Genomic DNA, 9,996 nt, shown 5'->3' on the forward strand with positions numbered 1-9,996 from the left:
ATGAGAAAAAGGAAAGTTTTCTAATTCTCAAATAAATATTATAAAATTAGCTTTTGTAATGTCTCATCTAACTTGGTAGCATTCAATGCATTGTGCTTGTGTAAAATATATAATCATGATGTGCCAATACATTGAACTTGATGTAGTTTAATGTGTTGTGGATGACCTAGAAAAGAATAGAAAAGTAAAAAAAAATTATCATTATCCTTTTTTGAAATACCAAATACACAAAAACAACAAAACAATTGTTTTGATTGACTTTGAATCATGAGGTTGTATATATATTGGGATCAAATAAACAAAATATGGAAACATATTAGTAGAATAGGCACTAACGAGAAACTATATGAATACTTCCTAAACACTTACAATATTTGATTGTATGCTACAATAGGATTTAAAATCCAGTTCTACCGAATCATAACAAATATTTTACCTCGATTATTTATCCTAAGGTAAGAGGAAGCTGTTTTGAGATATACCCATTTTCACAATATAATTATTTCATATACCATAGTGGGTTGCACACAAAGTCCAAACAATAGATGCAAGAATTAAGGTTTAGTTACTTAACAACATGTTGAGAATTAACTTGAAACCAAAAATTAAAGAGGAACAATTCTAGTCAAGTTTTATTATTTAAAGTGGTGACTTGTAAACTAATAAGAGGGATAAATGTATTATTTTCATGGATGACTTTTTTTTTTCGAACAAAAAGAAAAAACAAAACAGCTTGCATGAATGGTTGTTGGCTAGAAATTATGAAAGATTCTATCATGATTACAAGTGACTATCTCTCTCATTTTAAGGGCACACAAAGGTTTCACTAGGTGAGAGGCTTGACCAAAAAACAGCCCTTCTCTCTCTAAATTTCATCTCTCTCTCTCTCTATCTCTCTCTCTCTCTCTCTCTCTCTCTCTCTCTCTCCCTCTCCTCTCTTTGTAATTTCATCCAAGCCTTACACTAGGTGTGTGTTCTTGGTGTTCTTGAATAATTCAAGAATAGAAAAGAAGTCTTGCATCGAGTTTCGAGCTTTGGGTGTGCACATGCTAGATGTATTCATCCTTGGATCCTCTATATCATTTAGATGGTCGATTTCTTCTTATTCTATTTTCTTTTAGTTGCAAGCACTTTTGTACATGGATCATCTTGAAGAAGAAGACTTGTATGTTTATTTTATGTATATAAGCTTTCGTTTTATGAAAGTTTTCCTCTTCCAACAGTAGTATCAGAGCCACTTGTATAATGTTTTAGCAGTAACTTCATTTTCTTCTTAAAATTGAATATGAGCAAGTTCTTGTACACATTTTAGGGATATCTGTGTAGAAATCTTATGAGTTGATTTTGAAGGTCTTCTTGAGAGTTTTAGCTTCTTCTTTCTTTTGTAAAATGAGATTCATGAAGGAGTTTTTAAACAACATTTAGTGGGTGTTTAAGTATCTCAATATGATGTTTTATCTGAAAATTCAAGCCCAAAAATCTGTTTTGGACAGCTTTTACCATGGCTACTTATTTTACAGCATTAATGCTGTTTTTTAAGCTCTTGGGGCTATTTTTATTGCGTATTAAAAAAAGAAAGCTTTTAAAAGATGTTTTTGGACATGAAAATGTGACGTTTAGACATGAAAATAGTGCACAAAAGGGACTGTTTTGATATTGCTTTTTAAACAACACCATGGGGCTATTTTTTAGCCTTCTAAACCTTAAAAATTTGGAGGTTTAGGGGTTGTTTTGGCTTTATTAAAAAAATGTGATTTGGAAGCTAAAATACATGAAAACTTAATTTTAAAAAACTAAGGTTCGTGTTTCAAGAAAAAGAACTCAGGGCTTGCAAAGTAGATGAAGTGATATGTTATTTTATTTCAAAGAGTATGAAATGAAACTAATGTGCTTTCTCGAATATTTTAATACTCTTGCATGTTGATTGTATGGATGGTTTTGACATGAAACACATACATGCAAAAACATCAAGTGTGTTTATATGTTTATGTTGCAAAATTTATTTTGATGACTTTTTATCATATAAACTAAGATTGATTTTAATGGTACCAAAATCATATGATTAATCAATCTTTACCAAAATATCCACTCTTCTATACTTTGCACTCCAAATCTATAATATAAAAAAATTTGTGTTTGTATGGATCCGATATCAATTGTCTCCCTAGACCTATATGTGTGATGTTTGTTTGTATTAATTTATTATTGGTTTGTAATAATAAATATGACTTGCATGTTGTTTGTTTTTTAATTCCATGGAGTTGAAAAATAGTATAGAAATGGATTATAATTTATTTTGTAAAATGTAAATGATAATGGATACAACCAAAAGGAGTCATGAAGAATTGGTGTCAAGAAGGCGGATCATCCATGCATCACTTGGAGATGACAAGTTTGGTGGGAACCAACACACTTCTTATGGATTGTCCCTAGATTGACCATGTTTTTCTGTGTGTTGGCTCACTAGAAAAACACAGAGGATATGAGGCATTGATACTGTTATTTTCATGTTGTTGTTGGTTTATTGTTTTATATATTTTTGTAGGCTTGGATGCTACAAAATGGTTTTGAAAATAATTAGATAACCATGTTTTTCTGTGGTTAGTTGATTACTCGAAACATTATACAATGAATAAATTCATAATTATTATGATGATTAAATAATAGAGATTTATTTATTTTCATTTGGTTTGAGACCATAGTTAATTAGTTTATTATTGTGTTTCACTTTACATGTTGTACTTTATAAATAATTTGATTATTCGAATTCCACAGTCACTCATACTTTTGGAATTAAGTAGTGAATTAAGACTGTCATAAATTGAATTGTAGATTATCTATAGGGATTAGACATTGCAATAAGATTGCTACAATGTTCATGACTACTTAGAAATGGAGATTTAAGTATTGCATAAACCCACACTTAGAGAATTAGTTCATGGATTATATCATGAGTAATTGTAAGACGATAATATCTTATATTTTTAAAACATAGATATATGAGTTATAATTTCCAAGTCGGTTGTGCATTGGTGTTGTGAAAATGCATCGATAACATGATGTTATAAAACGTAGTATCATTCATGATTTGGTGAGTAAAAGATACAAGTATATGAGTCAAATTTTATTCGTTCGTTTTGCCTTTAATGGGAAAAGTAATATCTTTTGGCCCCTAGATGATTTGATGTAGATATCTAAAGAGCTTGGTCGAGTCTGGACATAATTGATGTTTTCAATTAGTAGTCTGATTTTAGTTGTCATAAATCAGGAAATCGGGAAACATAATTTTGGACTGTGAGATTGACTCTAATCCGTGTCTCATGTCCATATGATATCTTGAAGAATGAAGGAATGTTTTATCACTTATTTAAAGGACAAATATCTGATCGGATCAGAGTTCGACAATTGCTTTAGAAAGCACCATTTGCTTATTAATTTAGAAGTTATACCTGTAATTTAGTTTTAGACTTATCCAAATGGGCGACTGCTGGATTAGGTGTCTAAGTAAATAAGTAAATTAGTATAAAATTGAATTATTAGCAAAGTCCTTTTGGGATTCCCTCAAACCTAGTAATTTACTGGATTGCTATCTAGAGAGAGAGAGAGAGAGAGAGAGATAGAGAGAGAGACTGCTTTATTAGTTTATTATATAGTTAATAAATTAATTAGAAATCAAAATAAATGATTTGTTAATATATAATGAGAATAATATGTTAATTAGAAATAGTATTTTTTTTTAATTAAGAATTAATCAGAAATTAATTGGAATTAATTTTGGGGTTAATTGGATTAACTAAAAGTGGAATGACTAAAGGTGACGATGTTCAAAAGTTGACCATTGACCAATTCTAGAACCTCCCTAGGAGGAGGGATGAAATTCTAGTTGGTTATAGGGTTTCTAGAATGATTTCTAAAGCTTTTCTTTGGCTCTAAGTAACACTGGATGCCTTAGGGGGAAAGCAAAAGGGATAAGTCTAATCTAAGGAAATTGGCTTATTATTTACCTCCCTATCACCTGTATAAACTCTCCTAAGGGTTCACAATTTCGTTCATCCCTTCTACAAGAGGTAGAAAAGAAAATTCTTCCTTCTCTCCTCTCTCCTCTTTAGCCTCCAACTTGATAGGGTTTAGGTGTGAGCCATTAGAAGCACATAACTTCTGGTGTTTGCTTTCTAAAGCTAGATCAAGAAGGAATAATTGTTTACTTACTGCAATAAACATAAGATAAGTATTTTCTAATAACCTTTTAGTTATTTTCGAAAATAACAATGTACTTCTAGGGTTCTTGATATTCAATATTTGCTTGCAAATCATAGTGAGAACATAGATCCTTTAGGGTGCATGTGAACTTAGGTTTTATGTTTTTCTGCCAAAATAAGATTTTTGTAACATATAAATCCCATCAATAACAATATCTAGATGCATCATCAATAAAAGTAATGACATACTTTTTGTTTCCTAGGGAATGTGTTGCATGAAAATTACATAAGTCAATATGTATGAGTTACAACACCTTGCTTTCCCTAACAACATCCTTAAAAGTTTGTCTAGTGATCTTAGTTTACCAGTAAGTTTTAGACTTTTCATTATTCATGTCAAAAGCTGGAATTAAAATCATTTTGGACATGTCTTTTAATCTCTTGTAATGGATATGTCTTAGTCAATCATGCCATAAATTTGATTTATTCATGTTATGGTAAGTACTAGTGAGAGGCTTGACCAAAAACCATCAATTCTCTCTCTAAATTTCATCTCTTTCTTTCTTTCTTTCTTTCTTTCTTTCTCTATCTATCTCTCTCTCTCTCTCTCTCTCTCTCTCTCTCTCTCCTTCTCCCCTCTTTATAATTTCATCCAAGACTTACACTAGGTGTGCGTTCTTGGTGTTCTTAAATAATTAAAGAAGAGAAAGGAAGTCTTGCATCGAGTTTCGAGCTTTGGGTGTGCACATGCTAGATGTATTCATCCTTGGATCCTCTATATCATTTAGATGGTAAATTTCTTCTTATTCTATTTCTTTTAGTTGCAAGCACTTTTGTACATGGATCATCTGGCAGAAGAAGACTTGTATGTTTATTTTATGTATATAAGCTCCCGTTTTATGAAAGTTTTCCTCTTCCAACGGTAGTATCAGAGCCACTTGTATAATGTTTTAGCAGTAACTTCATTTTCTTCTTAAAATTGAAAATGAGCAAGTTGTTGTACACATTTTAGGGATATCTGTGTAGAAATCTTATGAGTTGATTTTGATATCTGTGTAGAAATCTTATGAGTTGATTTTGATCTTCTTGAGAGTTTTAGCTTCTTCTTTCTTTTGTAAAATGAGATTCATGAAGGAGTTTTTAAACAACATTTAGTGTGTGTTTAAGTATCTAAATACGATGTTTTATCTAAAAATTCAAGCCCAAAAATCTGTTTTGGACAACTTTTACCATGGCTACTTTTTTACAGAATGAATGTTGTCTTTTTAAGCTATTGGGGCTATTTCGATTGCGTATTAAAAAAAGAAAGCTTTTAAAATATGTTTTTGGATATGAAAATGTGACATTTTAGACATGAAAATAGTACACAAAAGGGACTGTTTTGATATTGTTTTTTTAAACAACAAAATGGGGCTATTTTTTAGCCTTCTAAACCTTAAAATTTTGAAGGTTTAGGGGTTGTTTTGGCTTTATTAAAAAAATGTGATTTGTAAGCTAAAATACATGAAAACTTAATTTTAAAAAACTAAGGTTCGTGTTTCAAGAAAACGAACTCAGGGCTTGCAAAGTAGATGAAGTGATATGTTATTTTATTTCAAAGAGTATAAAATAAAACTAATGTGCTTTCTCGAATATTTTGATACTCTTGCATGTTGATTGTATGGATGGTTTTGACATGAAACACATACATGCAAAAACATCAAGTGTGTTTATATGTTTATGTTGCAAAATTTATTTTGATGACTTTTTATCATATAAACTAAGATTGATTTTAATGGTACCAAAATCATATGATTAATCAATCTTTACCAAAATATCCACTCTTCTATACTTTGCACTCCAAATCTATAATATAAAAAAATTTGTGTTTGTATGGATCCGGTATCAATTGTCTCCCTAGACCTATATGTGTGATGTTTGTTTGTATTAATTTATTATTGGTTTGTAATAATAAATATGACTTGCATGTTGTTTGTTTTTTTAATTCCATGGAGTTGAAAAATAGTATAGAAATGGATTATAATTTATTTTGTAAAATGTAAATGATAATGGATACAACCAAAAGGGGTCATGAAGAATTCGTGTCAAGAAGGCGGATCATCCATGCATCACTTGGAGATGACAAGTTTGGTGGGAACCAACACACTTCTTATGGATTGTCCCTAGATTGACCATTTTTTTTTCTGTGTGTTGGCTCACTAGAAAAACACAGAGGATATGAGGCATTGATACTGTTATATTCATGTTGTTGGTTTATTGTTTTATATATTTTTGTAGGCTTGGATGCTAGAAAATGGTTTTGAAAATAATTAAATAACCATATTTTTCTGTGGTTAGTTGATTACTCGAAACATTATATAATGAATAAATTCATAATTATTATGGTGATTAAATAATAGAGATTTTTTTTTATTTTCATTTGGTTTGAGACCATAGTTAATTATTTTATTATTGTATTTCACTTTGCATGTTTTACTTCGTGAATAATTTGATTATTCGAATTCCACAGTCATTCATACTTTTGGAATTAAGTAGTGAATTAAGACTGTCATAAATTGAATTGTAGATTGTCTATAGGGATTAGACATTGCAATAAGATTGCTACAATGTTCATGACTACTTAGAAATGGAGATTTAAGTATTGCATAAACTCACACTTAGAGAATTAGTTCATGGATTATATCATGAGTAATTGTAAGACGATAATATCTTATATTTTTTAAATATAGATATATGAGTTATAATTTCCAAGTCGGTTGTGCATTGGTGTTGTGAAAATGCATCGAAAACATGATGTTATAAAACGTAGTATCATTCATGATTTGGTGAGTAAAAGATACAAGTATATGAGTCAAATTTTATTCGTTCGTTTTTCCCTAACGGGAAAAGCAATATCTTTCGGCCCCTAGATGATTTGATGTTGATATCTAAAGAGTTTGGCCGAGTCTGGACTGAATTGATGTTTTCAATTAGTAGTCTAATTTTAGTTGTCATAAATCAGGAAATCGGGAAACATAATTTTGGACTGTGAGATTGACTCTAATCCGTGTCTGATGTCCATACGATATCTTGAAGAATGAAGGAATAATTTATCACTTATCTAAAGGACAAATATCTGATCGGATCAGAGTTCGACAGTTGCTTTAGAAAGCACCATTTGCTTATTAATTTAGAAGTTATACCTGTAATTTTGTTTTAGACTTATCCAAGTGGGCGACTGTTGGATTAGATGTCTAAGTAAATAAGTAAATTAGTATAAACTTAAATTATTAGCAAAGTCCTTTTGGGTTTCCCTCAAACCTAGTAATTTAATGGATTGCTATTTGGAGAGAGAGAGAGAGAGAGAGAGAGAAAGAGAAACGGAGACTGCTTTATTAGTTTATTATATAGTTAATAAATTATTTAGATATCAAAATAAATGATTTATTAATATATAATGAGAATAATATTTTAATTAGAAATAATATTTTTTTTAATTAAGAATTAATCAAAAATTAATTGGAATTAATTTTGGAGTTAACTGGATTAATTAAAAGTGGAATGACTAAAGATGACGATGTTCAAAAGTTGAACATTGACCAATTCTAGAACCTCGCTAGGAGGAGGGACGAAATTCTAGTTGGTTATAGGGTTTCTAGAGTGATTTCTAAAGCTTTTCTTTCGCTCTAAGTAACCGTGGATGCCTTAGGGGGAAAGCAAAAGGGATAAGGCTAATCTAAGGAAACTAGCTTATCCTTAACCTCCCTATCACTTATATAAACCCTCCTAAGGGTTCACAATTTCGTTCATCCCTTCTACAAGAGGTAGAACAGAAAATCCTTCCTACTCTCCTCTGTCCTCTTTAGCCTCCAACTTTCTAGGGTTTAGGTATGAGCCATTAGAAACACGAGACTTCTGGTGCTTGCTTTCTAAAGCTAGATCAAGAAGGAATAATTGTTTACTTACTACAATAAACATAAGGTAAGTATTTTCTAATAACCTTTTAGTTATTTTCAAAAAATAACAATGTAGTTCTAGGGTTCTTGATATTCAATAGTTGCTTGCAAATCATTGTGAGAACATAGATCCTTTAGGGTGCATGTGAACTTAGGTTTTATGTTTTTCCGCCAAAATAAGATTTTTGTAACATATAAATCCCATCAATAACAATATCTAGATGCATCATCAATAAAAGTAATGACATACTTTTTGTTTCCTAGGGAAGGTGTTACATGAAAATCACATAAGTCAATATGTATGAGTTCCAACACCTTGCTTTCCCTAACAACATCCTTAAAAGGTTGTCTAGTGATCTTTGTTTACCAGTAAGTTTTAGACTTGTCATTATTCATGTCAAAAGTTGGAATTAAAATCATTTTGGACATGTCTTTTAATCTCTTGTAATGGATATGTTTTAGTCTATCATGCCATAAATTTGATTTATTCATGTTATTGCAAGTACTAGTTAAAGCCATGCAAATTAAATTATCATAAGAAGGATAATTAAGATTAAGCCTAATCATTCCATTATATACATAACCAAATCCAACAAAAGTATCATGCCATGAAAAGATATACTTGTAACTTTCCAACACTTATTTGTAACCACACTTATTTAGAACTATTTCAGATAATAGATTATTTCGAATCCCTGGTACATAAAATACATTGTCTTAGCACAAACATTTCCCCAACGTAAAATTGAGTAAAACAGATCATAATCCATTTATTGGTTCAGTTACAACATTTACCATGTTCATAATAGATCCATCTCAATTCTTTGACATTCTTTAAACCAACATATATCCTTAAAAACATGAATCGTAGCACCGGGATCAACCCATCATGCAACATCATCATCATGCACATAAAATGCCTCAGAAATAATAGAAACATAATTCCGAACAATATTAAAACTTTGCATTAAATCAAAATTTTAACCTTGTTGCTTTTATGGTTCGTTAGATCCACTTGGAAAGTTCAATTGGATAAAATTTTGTAATTTCGATCAGAGAGAATGGAAGCATGTAATGCTCTTGATGTACCCAAAGTTTGACCAAAAATTAATTAGTAACCTCTATGTTTGAAAATTGTCTTAATTGTGACAAGGCAATTTCAAACTATCACAAAACTGCAATAAAATGTCACTAAATTTGGGTTCAAGATTAGGGTAAAAAACCATGTCAATTTTCATAAATTCGGCTTTCCATGCATTTTTAACAAAGCAATATTAACCAAAATAAAAAATTCAGATCGACCCTAGCCAGGGACTCTGCTCCTTGGACCCTGCGAGGGGTTGCCATGCCTTGGACCCTACTAGCAGGGGGTAGCCCCAGACCCCTGTAGGTTCAAGGGCTTCGCCCCTAAATGACAATGTGCTTTGAATCTTAATCAAACTAAACCACGTGTGTACTTCGTACCACCTATACTTTTGTAATGTTTATCAAGATTGTATTTGGTCAAAAAATTAATCCATTACACTTAAATAACATTGATAGTATAAATCACAAACACACACTTGTCAGCTTGGTTTAATGCAAACCCATTAGACAAGACCACCTCATCAAACTTTTGATGCCATTGTTTTGGTTCTTGTTTTAGACCATACAATGATTTCTTTAAATTACACACCTTGTTTTCATTTCCAGGTATCAAAAACCCTTCAGGTTTTTTCATGTAATTTTTCTCATCTAATTCGCCATTTAAGAATGCAATTTTCACATCCATTTGGTGAATTACAACATTCTGTATAGCTGCAAGAGCTAATAGGAATCTAATTAATGGAAATTTTAGCAATAGGAGCATAACTATCAAAGAA

This window comes from Lactuca virosa, chromosome 7, assembly GCF_052849685.1.
Source record: "Lactuca virosa cultivar CGN04683 chromosome 7, Lactuca_virosa_CGN04683_v6, whole genome shotgun sequence".
Lineage (NCBI taxonomy): Eukaryota > Viridiplantae > Streptophyta > Magnoliopsida > Asterales > Asteraceae > Lactuca > Lactuca virosa.